Here is a 15653-nt window from a genome sequence, read left to right as displayed (position 1 = left end):
ACACAACAATTAATCGGCATAACCAGCCACAAGATATCCTATCACAACTCGCACAGGCTGTCTTCGCCACAAGCGACATATAAGGCATACTTAATAACAAACATCACGCTAGCATAATACCATCTCTGAAATCGCTTACACACACAATACAGACAAAAGCTATATATAAATATATATTCTCAGCTTACACGATTCCTCCAAAAACTATAATCTGTACGCTAGCGTTACGTAAATTACCTCGAGATGGGCTCTCCTGCCTGGAGTTTAGCTACCAAACCGAACCTTTCATGGCGCCGACCCAAACAGAATTTAGTTACGGAGCGAGACGTCCGTACACGATGACTTTCCAGGCAGAAGAGAGCGCGTGCTTCAGCCGAATCACAAAGGATAGGGGAGCGATGACGTAGAATGCGCCACGGACTAAGGATAGGTAGTAGGAAAGGTAGGAAAAACGGTGTGACCCGTGGCCGCGGCCGCCGCTCGGAGAGGGCACCACAAGCAATGAGCCGAAGGGATCGGCTCAGTTATTATAATGTCGAACGGCAGGGTGCCCGGGAATGATGGAAAGGATGAGATAGGAAGTGGTCATGGACTGTATGAAGATACTATCCAAAAACTATCGCAAAGAAATCTAGAGAAGACGCCAAACACTTTAATACAGCCGAGATTCGAACTCTAGTACACTTGGCCCCAACGTTCGTCGTAACATTAGGTGAACATATATAGCAAGTTTTACCGTGTAATCACTAACGGTCTTGCACTGTTGGCAGGAGGGAAATAGCAGAAGTGGTTTTGCATTTGACAGAAGCATAACATGGCGGTTTCTTGCACGCCGCATTGCAAATTGTATTTTGTGGAGAAACTAATTAGCGACGCTTCGAGGGGAGCTAACACCCATTAGTGAAACGTCATTAAGTGCTATATCGTCTCTCGTTATGTGATTTTATTGTGAGTTTTAGGTATGGACTTTGAAATGAACATAACGGATTGAAATTAGATGCACGTTTGTTAGTTTTTCAGCATTTTTGTCATGCTTATGACATTAGCCATAACGGTCAGATCATAAAATATTTTTTCTCACCTCTTGCTCCCACTTTGGAGCACATGGCTGATTTCTCAGTTTCGTGATGAGTTTTACAGACGGTAGGACTCCTTGGACGGGTGATCAGCTCGTCCCAAGGCCTCTACCTAAACACAGGACAACACAGACTCAGAATAAACACACACACACACCAAATTTTCATGCCTTGTGTGGGATTCGAACCCACGATCCCGGATTCCGGGCTTAGCCTTAGACCGCTCTGCTACCGTGACCTGCATCATAAACTATGCATGGTAAGAAAAAGGTAAAGGAGTTCCTGTAACAGGCCGTGAAGGCCCATAGGGGTGTGAGAGGTCGAGGCTCGCACATCTTCTAGACCAGTGGTTCTCAACCTTTATGACACCGCGGCCCAGTAAGTTCTTTTTTTCTATAAGACGAGGGCCCAGTCGCAACAGATTTACTCGTAAATGCCTTTCCAGTTTTGTTAAAAGTTCATGCATTAAGCTAACGTAATATTAGTAATTAATTATAGCATAATGATAAAGCGTGTTAGTACACTTATGTATACGGTGTCGCATGTTGACAAACATAAAATTACATTTAAATTAGTTATCAATCACTGGACTAATGAAATCTTGTAGCATTTTGTAGTTTTCTCAGACCAACATCATTAAATTAATTTATGCTAATTTTCATTGACATATCCAATGCTGATCACCAAGAACTTATGTTATTCAGCGTAAAATTGATTATTGTATTATTAAATTGATTTTAATGATGTCTGTTTGAAAAAAACTGCAGTGAGAAAAATATTTATGCATTATAACTCACCATAGAAGTCAGCTGAGTAGGGGAGGAAGCAGAAGGATGTCAACTTGCCGGCGAAACACTTATTATCACATACACACGCCAAATAATTATATATGTAAAGTATGTAATTTGATAAATAAAAATGTATGAATCTCTCAATTCTAAACATTACTTCCAACAATAATTAATATCTTGATTTTAAAGACTCAGCACTTTAACACAGCAAATATAAGTTATTGAAAAGTTAAGCTTAGTTTCTTTTATCACAACTGAGTTTGGAAGGTTTTAGTTAGGCTAGTGAGACTTCTGTTTCTGTTTTCCGTCCGTTAGCTTATTAATTCTGGGATGAATTGAAGTGAGAGCCAAACGGAGACTGTCAGAAAGTTGCAGGCAGTTCCTCTGTTTCGTTTTAAGCACAGTCATGGCAGAAAATGCAGTTTCACAAAGATATGTGGTGGAAAAACAAAGAAACCTCACTGCTATTTCATGAAAATTTGGATATTCATTTTTGATTCTTATCCAGAATTTCGAATTACTCGTAGTATTAAAAGTACTTTCCAGTCCTTTGTCCGATGATAATTCAATAAGTTGAAGGGTTTCTTCATGAGAAAGGGCTGTCTCTTTGTGCTCAACAGAAGGGTCCACAATCCACATATTTTGCCTCCGGGGATCCTCATGTTCGGGATAATATTTTTTAAACGACAACGACATCTTCAAGTTGGCTGCAATAATATCTGAAACTGAATTCGGTGAATAGAAATCATCTGCTTCCATAATATAATTGGAGTACGACTGAAACATTTCATTGTTTCCTTCTGCAATCATATTAAGCCAGAGTTTCAGTTCGACAATGGGATGTCTTTCATTTTACTTGCCGCAGACTGGCCTAATACTTCATTACAAGCAGCAATCAAAGAAGGCTTAATGAGTTCTTTCCCAATGGAATATGGTTTTTTACATTTAGCTACCTGTAGTGATATTAAATAGGCCGCCGTCAGAAGTGAAGTGTCAGTGGTTGAAGCTTGGTAAATAGTTTTCTTTTCTACTTTAAGTGCATCTCTTTTACGCATAAAGAATTCAATGGGTTTGTTGACTAGGTGTGAATGTCTTGTGTTGAGATGTCGGGTAAGTCGCAGTGGCTTCATAGCTTCATTTCCCAGAGCAGTAGCACAAATGACACATTGAGGTCGTGGCAATTGGTCGGTGTGAGGGCATTCTATAAAACCAAATTTTAAGTAGCTGTCCATGTACTTACGAATGGATGCAGACTTTTTCTTCTGTGTGCTGGTGGTTTTCCCTTCGTTTTGTACATCCTGGAGATCGCTATGTAGGCTTGAGGTGGATGAATCACTACTTGTTGCGTCACAAACACCTTCAATACGAGATTTCTTAACACCAAAATTAAACAAAGTTCCCTGTCTCTTATTCATATTAAAATTTAAATCACTCAGGTTTCGAAACAACACTTACACGCTGCAATGCGAACTTGCGGAGAAACAGTATTAAGTATTACTATATTTGAGAACCGAATACAGACTGCCTTGATCTTCAATTTGCTGTGGAAACATTTTCTTTATAGTTCCTTGCTAATTGGTCACTGATATTTGCAACACAGATGTTATTTCGCTCAGTTCTGAGAACAGAGGATATGCCGCCCATTGTTGTAATCGGCTTTCAGGCCATTTTTATGACTATTCATAAACATCGGTGTTGGCTTTCCCGATCATTCATGAATACTTCCATGTTTAAAAATATGCGGCTTGGTCACTGACATTTGCTACACAGATTTAGGTGTTCTGTGGCTGAGCTTCTCGACACAAATATTATTCTCCTCAGAATATTTCCACTATAAAATGCTTATTCATGAAAATGCCTAGAAAATGAAAATTACAAATTCCAGAAGAGCCTCTTGCGGCCCAGTATAGTTGATGCCAGCCAGGGCCCACTACTGGACCGCGGCCCGGCGGTTGAGAAGCACTGTTCTAGACAGTCGGCTCATAGATGACGATAAGGTTGTCAGCCTTATGCGCCGGCAGCCTTTTACCCCCCAGGAAATTACTGGTACTCATTTCCGTTAGAGGCTGAGTGAACCCCAAGGCCATACTGCGGATGGAAGGTTTAGGTTGAAAAATCTATGGAAATAGACCAAAATGATCGTACCAATCCATATGGTGGGAGTGGCACGTAAAGTTTTAGATCTGTAGTCTTCAAATGGTGTGTTGTAATGTGACATCCAAGGATGTGAATAATATGTTTTGGTGTGCATTTTTGCAGAACGCGAAATCTGTAGGTTTGTGTGACTTCACTTCAGTGGCGATAATTAACACATTTGAAGTTATGTAATATTTTGTGTAAAGGTTGATCAGAAACGTGTGTACAAGTTGTATGCGCACGATTTTTGCTTGATAATTACAAACAGCTCACAACTGCTCGAAGTTGTGAAATGATATGTGACAAATTTAGCGGAAGTCTGCTGCAAATACACACTAATGAATTTCAGGCACATGCCTGGATCATTAAATATATCGCTGATTTACTTTTGTTACGCTCTTCACCACGTGTACATGCTGAATTATTAGCAGGAAAGCAGGCATTATCAGTTTTTCTCAGCACTTCTTATTTCGCAAACTTTTAAGACAAGAATACAGAAATGTTGGAAATGATATAATAATAATAATAATAATAATAATAAGTTAATGAAGGATATCATCCTTCAGAAGAATTTAATTAATTGGTGTAGGTAACTCCTGTAGTGTACCTGATTGTCATTTTTTGTATGTTGGTATCCAAATCGCATGCTTTGAGATGTGCTGTATTTATACCAGCAGAGGTAATAACATATTCAGATTTCGTTTAAAATGCTCTCTTTTTCTGCAGATTGGACAGGCAGAGGTGCGAAACGAACGAGTCATAGTGAACACGAAGCACCCAGCCAACCGCACGCCTGTCTGAAATCTGTCACACATCAGAATACTTAGTTCACAGGACCAGGTAAGTTTAATTTTGCAAAGCATTGTTATGATTTGGTGTTTCTTTTACCGGTTCGAGAAGTAGAATGCATTTTCTTCTGCTCTCTTTTATAATTATATATTATATTATATATATCGTAGGGACATCGGTATTGATTGAAGCGAACTAAATATTATAAGCCGCATAATTGGCAGTACCACGTACAGGCGTGCCTGTCACACAAATATCGAGAATCCTCCATAAATGTAACTGTGTTCGTTTTATGGTAATTATTGTTACTTATGCGTACCGCCTTTTAATCAAGTTTGGTAAGTTTTATACCCTTTAGCGTTGGCTCGGAAAAGTATTGGTACGCTGTTTTAAGTTAAAATTTATGCGAGGACCATCCGAATTTAGAGCACTTATGATGTTACTTAAAAACGAACCCGTCATTAAAATACGACTTGAGATTCCATGTCTTCCTGAGTGTAAGATATTCCTTAATGTAATGTGCTTCTCTATCGTGAATAGTTAAATTCAAGAACTAATTTAAGCTCCATTTAAAGATAGGCAGCAATACAGCTAGGGAGTGTAGTAGATAGAATATAAAAATCCTTAACCAAATTCCATTGTCCCATCAACATGTAAGTATTTCAAGTGATCACGTTTATAAATTTCTCATTTCTTCATGCATGCTACTTGCACTATCCATCTAATTCACATGATCTCATCCGGATAGCACTTGGTTAAGCATACAGATCGAGAAATTCTTAATTATGCTATTTTCTTGAGCAACTTGTTGCTTCCTGCCTCGTAGGTTCGAATATTTTTTGTCAGTCTCCTCTTCCCTTATTGCAAGAGACCGAGTTACACACCCATACTAAACGATGGGCAAAACTATAGTTTTGTCTATTTTAATTTTGGCGTTTTTAGGTAGCGGACTGCAAGTCAGAAGTTCCTGAACTGAAAAATAGCAAACGTTTGCGGAATTTAATCTACTTTATTATTATTATTATTATTATTATTATTATTATTATTATTATTATTATTATGAGAGTGTACTGTCATTTCTAAATGTTTGAACTTTTGCTGTAATTATATGCGGTACACGTCTTTAAAAAGGAAATCGCTTTCATAGCCGTAAGAGCTTCTTTCTTGATTGATTTATGGTCCTGAAATTTGGGTCAATTTTGTGTTTTTACGGACATTTCAGTTTCCCTTACCATCATAAGACTGTTCTCTCCGTCACAATATTGTTATGGTCCTTGCTGTTTTACATGTTTGTTCCATATTCTGTAGGATTTCCTATATGGGAAATGTTCTGCTACATATTTTCTACCTACAACATTCGGATCAGTCTGTTGCCTACATCTCTGCCCTGAATACCCGAACCCAGGATCCTCTCGAGTTGGCCCATGGGGTGCTCGCTGTCTGTAATCGCACGGCCACTGTGATCGAATTATCACCAGATACCCTGTAAATCGTAGCTGGTTGAGGCACTATGCTACAAGCCGGAAGGTCGCGGGTTCAAGTCCCAGTGAGGTCACTGAATTTCTTTCATTTGACCTTAATCCTTCCAGCCGCACTAGGGCCCTGGGGTTGACTCAGCCTCTAACAGAAATGAGTACCAGGAATTAATTAAATAATTTTCCTGGGGAGTAAACCGCGGCCGGCGCGTAAGGCTGACAACCTTACCGCCATCTCTGAGCCGATTGTCTAGATAATGTGGGACCCTCAACGTCTCACAACCCTATGGGCCTTCACGGTCTGTTACAGTGATAGCTTTACTTTTTTTTTTTTGTTACCCTGTAAATCTATGAAGAATGAAGGAATGCATTATGTGCCACGTAAAATAGTTTATCCCGAAACACAGGCCTGTATTCTTGTCCTGCCTTCTGAAACAAGAGTTTCCAAATCGGTTTGCTGCACTGTTTAATTAACCTGGTCCCCAATTTCTGGAAAGCTTTATGTTATACAGAATGTCCCAGTAGGAGAGGTCAATATTCTGGGAGGTCGTAGTATCGGTCATTCTAAGCAAAAAGGTGTATATGTACATGTGTCCTATTCCGAACGGTTTCCGAGATGGATCTGTTTCAATGTACAGTGTGCAGACGAGCAACGCGTCATGGCCTCACACGAGCTGCAGAGCGCATTGATGTTGACGGTGGAATTTTAACAAATGTATTGTAGTAAGTAAACTGTACCAACTATGTCGCTTGAACAATAAATACTTGTATCAGAAACAGTACATAGTATCTCTTTCTTATCAACAATTTTATAACTGTACAGTGAAATAGCTCTGTCTCGACACCGTTCGCAATAGCATACATGTACATATACACTTTTTTTTTTGATTAGATTACCAAAACTGTGACCTCCAAGAATACTGACTTTTCCTCCTCGGGCGCCTTGTGTACAGATAGGCTACGCTTTACCAGGTCTAAAAGAAGTAACATTTACAACTAGCTGCCTCATTTTATTTCGTTTCCCATTAGCGACTTCGCTTGTGCTGAATAAGATTTGTATTTTTACTGCGGTCAGAATTGGAATTGCGGTATTTTGGATTATGAATCCGCATAGTTTCTTAGGTTTCGAAGAAACCCGCTGTTTACGTCAACAGAGCCATGTGCCCCATAGAGGACCACGTTCTTTAGCTTGTTTGAAGAATTGTCTCTCACTTTCTTTCCTTTCTTCCTCGGCAGCTGTGGTGTGATGGACAGGGTGGTGGGAAAACGAAGGTAGATATCGTCGCTGCCCCCCATACAACATTTACGGAAAATCCTTTGAAGACGGATGCCAAACTGTTTAATATCCCCACATGCAAATTGACTGTGAATGTATAATGTAAGATTTGAGGCCTTCACTGCAGTCACTGTGAAGAATGCCGTTCCTCTGAAACGTGGGTTAACAAAATATCTGCACGGCGCCACATCCCAGAAGACGGCATTCTTCGTGAATGTATAATGTTGGTGATTATGACATTTCTTAGATTTCATTAAGCCGTTGCTTTTCACATCGTAAATAAGCGCATTGAGACACTATAGCAATGCTTTGGCTTGTTAATTTTTAGTGATTTGTGTTAGCACTTTCAGTCGGACGCTTGGGAGTTGGCGACTCTTACCTTTTCGCCTGAGGACCGAAACAAATTCAGTTTCTGAAAATTTATATATTTTTTTACATTACTAGACGATGAGTAAAGACAAAGAAACATCAACCATCTTGAACACCATTTCAGGGTGTCTGATACCGCAGTTAATTCAGGTGTGAAAGAATTTAGGAGTTCAGTGGCGCTCTAGACAGGGAGGCAGAGATTACATACTTGTGTAAGGTGTGAGTTTTCTTCCTTTTAGAAAGTTCATTTGTTGAAGGTTTAATAATGGAGATGTTCTGAGGATCATACGAAAGTGTTAAACGGCATTGACTCATACAGCAGTCATCACTAGAGGCGAATGAATATAATCGGCTTCTTTGAAACCATAGCAGTTAATGAACTCTGTTCGGCATAACTAGCTGCGGGTGGTGGGTTTGTTATTTTCAAATTATCTGACCGTTATTCCACTTTTCTTTTGATACACATATGTTCTGCTGGTCGAAACAACACTCTGGCTTTAACGTTCCACGGTTCTTAGGTTTTTAACTTGTGCATTGGAAATCCGTTTTTGGGATCCTTCCAGTTATATGTAAATGTGGGCGAAATGGTGCCAGCAGCGGCGAGCGTGGGCTGTCCAAAGGAAATATCCAGCTATCTCCTTATGATTTCTCTCTTCTTCATTGTTAACTCGTATCATGTGTTCGAAATGCTAAACCACGTCCGTGTGCGCACAGGTAATGCAGGTTTGAATGCCATCTTAATCTGTGAATGTGAGCAAGTGGGGCCGTCTGATTAGGAAATCAGTTATATATGTCATCTGTATACTCGTATATAACAACAATCAAAAGTGGTAACAGACACGCGATATTAGTTGTAGAATGCCTTAGCATTGATATCTGAAATCTATCATTCGGCACAGTTATATACTCGTAATGTAAGTAAACTGCACTGGTAAGCAACTGGAATCATCAGTTTCACTCAACTTCTGTGCAGCTGTTTTGAGTTTTCCCCTCATTATTGGTAATATCTGGAGCCGGGATAGCGCAATCGGTATAGCAACTGGCTGCGGACAGGACGACCAAGGGGTTGGAGTTGGAGTCCCGGGAGGGTTAAGAATTTTCTCTTCTCCACATTATCCAGACCGGCTCTAGGGCTCACGCAGCTTCCAATCCACTGGGTACCAGGGATAAAGCGGTCTGTGCGTGAGAAAAAAAGTGGATCGATACATCCACTCCCCAATACGCCTTCATGGCATAGTGCTTAATTAGTTAAGGACAGGGACAACTTTACCTTATTACTAACATCTACAGACTTAAGCGACGTTGACATTTGAAGCGTTTCTTGATATAAGAGGCCACTGCACAGCCACCGTGCGTTCTGTGTGCAAGCCTGCTTATCGACGCACGTAACATATTGTCCTTGTTCGCTCACTGTAAGAATTGCACTGCTCAGGTCTTACTGCTATCTCAGTGGAAACGGTGATAACGGCAGTAACAGTAAGAATTGTAACCAAGTAACTAATTTTCTTGTAGAGCGCTGTGGTTCGTCTCCACCAGTATCCTTCGCTGGGGACGATCTTGAACTAGTTTCGCCCACCTCCCATTCTGACAGCCTACATTCATTAATTAATGCTGACACTGTTGTCTCTTTTACTTTATTGTCAAGTCATTGTTGTGTAGACGGCCCCTATATATATTCATTCTGTAACAACAGGATGCAAAGAGTAAAGAATCAAAGCTCATGTTAATTTCAGCACCCATCCCTTCGGTTTCCAAGTGGCCGCTTTCAAACAGGTTTTACAGTTGAAATTCTGTCTGTATATGCATTTCATGGGAAACCCATCGTGACCTCCCGAATGTTGCTACCATACCAATGTTGTACCCTCTGTATAATTTAGTGGTGCTAGTTGTGGTGATGCTGATAATAAAATAGTAATAATGCTTATAATAATAACGATGGATCCTATTGTTATAATAACTATAACAGCCGGTCAATAATTTATTTAATTGCTTGTCAATAACAAGTGGGGCAATTACAGACGAACAACGAGAGAAAGAACACAAATAAAAAGTAGAGTAGGGGTATGTAAGAACCGCCAGCAAGAAGAGAACAATATAAAGATCCTCAGGGTTCTACATCCAAGCAAAGTTACAAGTATTAGTTACATTAACTGACGTGTCATTAAAAGAGTGAAAAATGTTAGGAAGAACTGAAATTTTTGTAAGAAATGCCTAATTTCGTTATTAGCAAAACCAGATTTGTAGAGTGTTGTAGAGTCTGGTTTTCCTTCTAGAGTTTAATCGTCCCCTCCGCCGTAGAGTTACACGAACACGTCCTCATGCGACCTCGCCGCCTTACTTCCGTACAGCGTGCGTTCCTCCTCCTTTTAGTCGTGGTGGTAACACCAAGTTTCCTGGTTATTCTCGGTATGTGAGATCTCCCTATCAGGGTCGCTTAATGGTCAAGGAAGGTAGAGGTCACTTTTAACGGAGGCAGTTTAACCTTATCAGATCCACCAAAAATTAAATCTCTTTAGCGGAGATCAAACAGTCCAAAAGTTTTAAGATTAGGCAGTTTTAGAATTAATCTCATATGTTATGAAGTGGGCGTAATTGTTGGTGGTTTGGATGATGATTTAATTAGTGGGTGGAAATTGAGAGATCCCGAATGAAAGTTTAACTGAAGGCTTAAATTGTTGTAGGACAATCAAGGCTGATATAACCAAATTTATTTAACGGTTAGTGCACTCAGGCCAAACTAATTAGCACCATATTTTACCTTGGTTCACACTGTCGCTTTACACTGTAGCATTTATTGCCACTGGCGTACTAGATTGTTTTGTCACTAATATAGAAGGACCAAAAAATGTGTACACACTTTAATAGAGGTTATCTACAGACACAACCACTAATTTGAACCGAAATGTAATGTCCGGTGTGTATTGTGATATTCTCTCAAAGGATGGCGCTAGTCATATGAATGCCAGAGCCACCTTGTCGAATGGCAGGACAATCAAGGAAAACTGCGGCGGAAAGGTGTGTATACATTATTTGGGTCCTTGTTCACTTCCCTAGGAATGTAACAACTGTCACCATAACAGTAATACCGTATTTACGCATGTATAGGCCGCGTGCGTGTATAGGCCGCAGCACAATTTTCAGACAAATTATAGAAAAAATAATTTTCTTGGAATAGTATTTCAGGAGTATTACACCCTGTAATACTAATTATGAATATAATTTTTTTAAATGAAGTGTGATTTCGAATATTTCGGATATAAGCCGCACCCCAGTTTTCGTCTTGAATTTTTGGCAAAAAATGTGCGGCTTATACATGCGTAAATACGGTACTTAGTTACTCGCTTTCGCTATCACAGTACAAGCCATTCCTAAGCAAAATTCATTACTCGATGTGTAACACATACATGCTGCCGGTGAAGTAACGCGTGTTTTCATTGGGTATGAAGCTTACTATTCCCTGTGGTATTCAGCTTAGCGGCACAATTTGAAATCCCATCAAAATTATTGATTATTAAAAGCTAAGATATTTTTTTACAATCTAGGAATTTTTCTCATTTCCTAAAAATACGTTTGGCACATACACCAGCTTGTGTGCTAAAGAGAATTGACCTTGCCTCTGTCATAAAAATTAATAAAATCTAATTTAATATCTTTGGGTTACGGGCGACCGGTTGCAGGTTATTCGCAAATTAACGGAATCTAAACGAATTGTGCAACGAATTATGTTTTGAAAAACGTTAATGAGAAACGGCGTGGAGATATTACCGCCTGGAGTGAAGTAAGATTAAGTCTACAGGGAATAAAATTTACCCTTAGACCGCGTGGCTGGAAATTTATTCTCCGACACCTGTCCACAGCAGGCCACCGAACTGTCGCTTCCCCACCCAGTGACTGATGGCTTATTTCGATGGCTCTGATATTTTCCTTGGTTCATTGTCCTTAAGTTACATACAAATGGAGTTCGCAGTGCTGCGAACTATAACGTTGAACAGAAATTATTCACATACCGTGCCTTTACTTAGCCTTCATGTATGAAGTGTTGCAGAAAGTTTCATAGGAAGTATCCTGTCAGTACAAGGCCGTGTAAAGCAACGATTTACATTATGGTATCAAAATTACTTTCTACTCGATCGTTTCTGAACAAAAATAAATGTCTAAAGAGACTTGTAGATGTGTTAAGGGGTCGGTATTGAACGGACTTCTTGATCTGGAACTTCCATATTATTCTGAAGAGGCCTGTTCATTTTAAAGAGTTGGTTTCAGATACAGCCGAAGCAAGAGATGGTGGATCTCAGAAATTCTCGTGATGTTCGAGAAGTCCGTTGCACGATTTAAATTTCGATGTAGGTATGCAGTTTTTTTTAATGGTAGTGGGGTGGGATTAAGTCCCTTGTACTGCGGCCACTTCTGGCCTATTGTACCAGCCCCAGATGATAGGTGAGGGTGATTGTGGAGCAGTTGGTTGAATGAAGATTGGCAGGGGAAACCGAAGTGCTCAGATAAAACCTACCTCAGCGCCACTTTGTCCACCGCAAATCCCACTTGACCAGACCAGGGATCGAACCCGGGCCGCCGCGGTGGGTAGCCAGCGACTAACCGCTTGAGCTATGGCGCGGCCCTAGGTATGCAGTTACTGCGCGTACTATAATTAGACCTGTTATTTTTGACGAATCATTTAATTCCAAAAGTTAATGTGAGGTTGATTATGTCACCCTTCTTCGGGCAAAAGGTCAGTGAGGAAAAATCAAATGAATTTTATGCAAGACACTGGAACGGAACAAACTGCTAAGAATTATATGGATGCTTTGAGGCCTTCACTATCACCTGGCTTAAGTGCTTGTAACTTTTGTTTGAGAGGCGCGCTGAAATAATAAATAGTGAACAGCCCGCACTCTTTGGCAGAAATTAAGATAGTGTTATGTAATTGTATAAAAGAAATATTTTAATCTTCATGGTATGCATCCTAATGTGTGTGTAATACAGCAGCGTCAATAGGACCATCTACACAACAATAATACCCACAAACAAAATCGATACTAACATATCAGCATTCGTTTATTAGGCAAAGATGTTCGCTACGTGTTTCGACCTGCACAAGGTCATCATCAATCGAATCTATAAGAATTCGATCTTAGTTTTTGAATTGTGTTTCTTAATATGGATCCATATTATTACAATAGTTTCCCTTTTGATAGCGAATACAACGTTTTTGTTACAATGATTTAACAAATACACACAAATATAAGTAATTAGGTTTAAGAATTTAAAATTAATATATTTAGTTTAGATGTATTAATATTAGTATTAATGTAGTTTTAGCCTTAAAATCAAAATTTAAATTTAAAATTGCCGGTCACGGTAGCCGAGCGGTCTAAGGCATGCACTGTCTTCGCTCGCTTGGAAGCCAGGATAGTGGGTTCGAATCCCAGTCAGAGCATGGATGTTTGTGTGCGTTTTTCTGTGTTTGTCTACAGGTAGAGGCCTTGCGACGACCTGATCACTCGCCCAAGGAGTCCTACCATATGTGTAAGATCTAGAAAAACCGAAGTGAACGGAGTTCATGGAGGTAGGCCTAGGCCCACTGGGGCTGTAGTGCCAAGGGAAAAAAATATAATTAATTGTTTTAATTATATTTTGATTTTAAGAACTGTTTTGTAAATGAGCTTAAGAAATAGATTTTTTTAGGGGTTCGTCTGTTTTCTCTCTTGTGATCCTAGGTGTTAGGTGTTAGGGCGTAGGTCGACGCAATGTGAGGGGGCCCTTCTGGGAATTTCTGTCTCGTTGGTTTACTTCTGATCGTCGTGTAATGGTCTCCTGAGTGTTTTTCTTTGTGTCACTCTCAGCTAGTTTTGTTTTCCATATGTGGAGAGTTTGTAATTCTGACATAATATGTAGTATGTAAAGGGAGCCCTGTTTGTGCAGGTCGAATCATGCAACGAACACATTTGACTAATGAACGAATTTTGTTACGCTAGTATCGATTTTGTTTGTAAATATTATTGTTGTTTAGACGGTCCCATTAACGCCAAGGTACTTCAAACTGCAGTGGGAAAGTGGGCCGTGAGTTATTGGCTGTCGGGGGGATCTCTGTGAGAACAGTGCCGTGGCAGCTACCGAAGCGAGTCTGTTATTCTTTATTGTTATTCTTAGTGGTCTGAGACTGGGTCCACTTGGTACTGCGGCCACTATTGGCCTATTGTACCAACCCCAGATGATGGCGATTGTGGAGCAATTGGTGGAATGAAGATTGGCAGGGGAAACCTAAGTACTTGGAAAAACATGCTCCAGTGCCACTTCGTGACCACAAATTCCACATGACCCGACCCAGGTTCGAACCCGGGCCGCCGCGGGGGAAGCCATCGACTAAATGCCTGAGATATGTATGGCACGGCCGAAACGAGTCTAACGACAAGCTTGTAGTAGGCCTTCATATGTATTGTCCGGTAAATCATTAGGAAGTAAGAAACTTAGCATAGGACTGAAACATTTGGTTGGATTTCCTCAAGTTTGGACAGATCCATACATGTATCACACTTCCGGTGGACGTTCACGTGCTGAATCTGAGACCGTACAGTGGTGCTGTACAAAGGCATCGATCATGGAAAGAGAACATTTAATTTGTGGAATTAAACAGGATATTTGAAGTGTAGATCTTGCGAAATAATGCCTTCGAAAATACGCCTTACAGTCCCAACAGAATTTCGAGAACACTAACACAGTGGGATCATGATACAAGATTGTTAACATAGTTTGTAATTGAAGTTAATGCTCTTAATATTAAGAGTAAAGGATATAATCATAGCTTTCACTAAATTGAGCTCCATACCGCCTTCTAAGCACCAGTTTTGCACAAAATCAATATCCAATTGCCGACGTTTACAGTCCTCAATATTACTAATATTGCGACTGCGAGTTGTCAACAAACAAGAGCAAGTGGAAAACCACGTACATGATTAGTGAGTATAAAAGTATTAGAAAGAGTAACCCCGAAACAGTCTCAGAAACATGGGGAAAAGAAAATATTCGGGAAATAGTTGTGGTGATGCTGCTACTGCTGATGATGGTGAAGGCGACGACGAGGACGACGACGACGGTGATGGTGATAGGATATCTTGACTAACGTTCACCCTCACCTATTATCTTGGGCTGGTACAATAGGCCAGAAGTGGCCGCAGTACCAAGTGGACTCAGTCCCACCCCACCAAGTAATAAAAAAAAAGACTGTTTAACAGCGGCCGTAAGAGATCATGATGACAGCCATCCCAAAACAAACTGCTTCGTTAATACATGCATACAGAAATCAAGAAAATCTTGGTACACATAAACAAAATGAAAACGCTTGGAATATGGAAGGGAAATAAAGCATTATCACAATAAAAGCAAAAGAAATATAAAAGGAAACGGCAGTATAAGACGATGCTTGGAAAATTCATTCGAAATCTTGATGTCCAATTCGTGAACAAGGAGGAAAATCAATTCTTTGGCATACTAAGGGAGACTCAAGAATCGAGGTACTTGCTCCGAAAAATGGAGCATTGAGCACAAGATGTCATGCTGCACAGACTCAGAAAATTACCGTCCATGTCAGCGTCTGTAAACAAGTGCGAGTGAAAATGGAAACCAACAGACGTTACAGATATATACCAAAACCAGTCGAAACAAGTCGGTGTGGTCAGATCACCATATTCTGGAACCAAGAAATTGTAACAGAATCATGCAACAAACCTGACATACATCGACA

At 40.1% G+C, this 15653-nt stretch overlaps 1 protein-coding gene across 4 annotated transcripts in view; it reads left to right on the top strand.

Annotated features, from left to right (window-relative positions):
• The window catches only part of LOC111868233 (cytokine receptor), a 474286-nt gene that overhangs the window by 168412 nt on the left and 290221 nt on the right, over positions 1 to 15653 (top strand). For all 4 annotated transcript variants that reach the window (XR_004513445.1, XM_023858720.2, XM_023858690.2 and 1 more), the window contains one exon: positions 4730 to 4843. The gene's annotated coding sequence lies outside the window, so the exon portion shown is untranslated. The remainder of the gene's footprint in view (positions 1 to 4729; positions 4844 to 15653) is intronic.

The sequence above is a fragment of the Cryptotermes secundus genome, unplaced genomic scaffold (assembly GCF_002891405.2).
Source record: "Cryptotermes secundus unplaced genomic scaffold, Csec_1.0 scaffold166, whole genome shotgun sequence".
NCBI classification, from domain to species: Eukaryota; Metazoa; Arthropoda; class Insecta; order Blattodea; family Kalotermitidae; genus Cryptotermes; species Cryptotermes secundus.
This window is presented reverse-complemented; position numbering and strand designations above follow the sequence as displayed.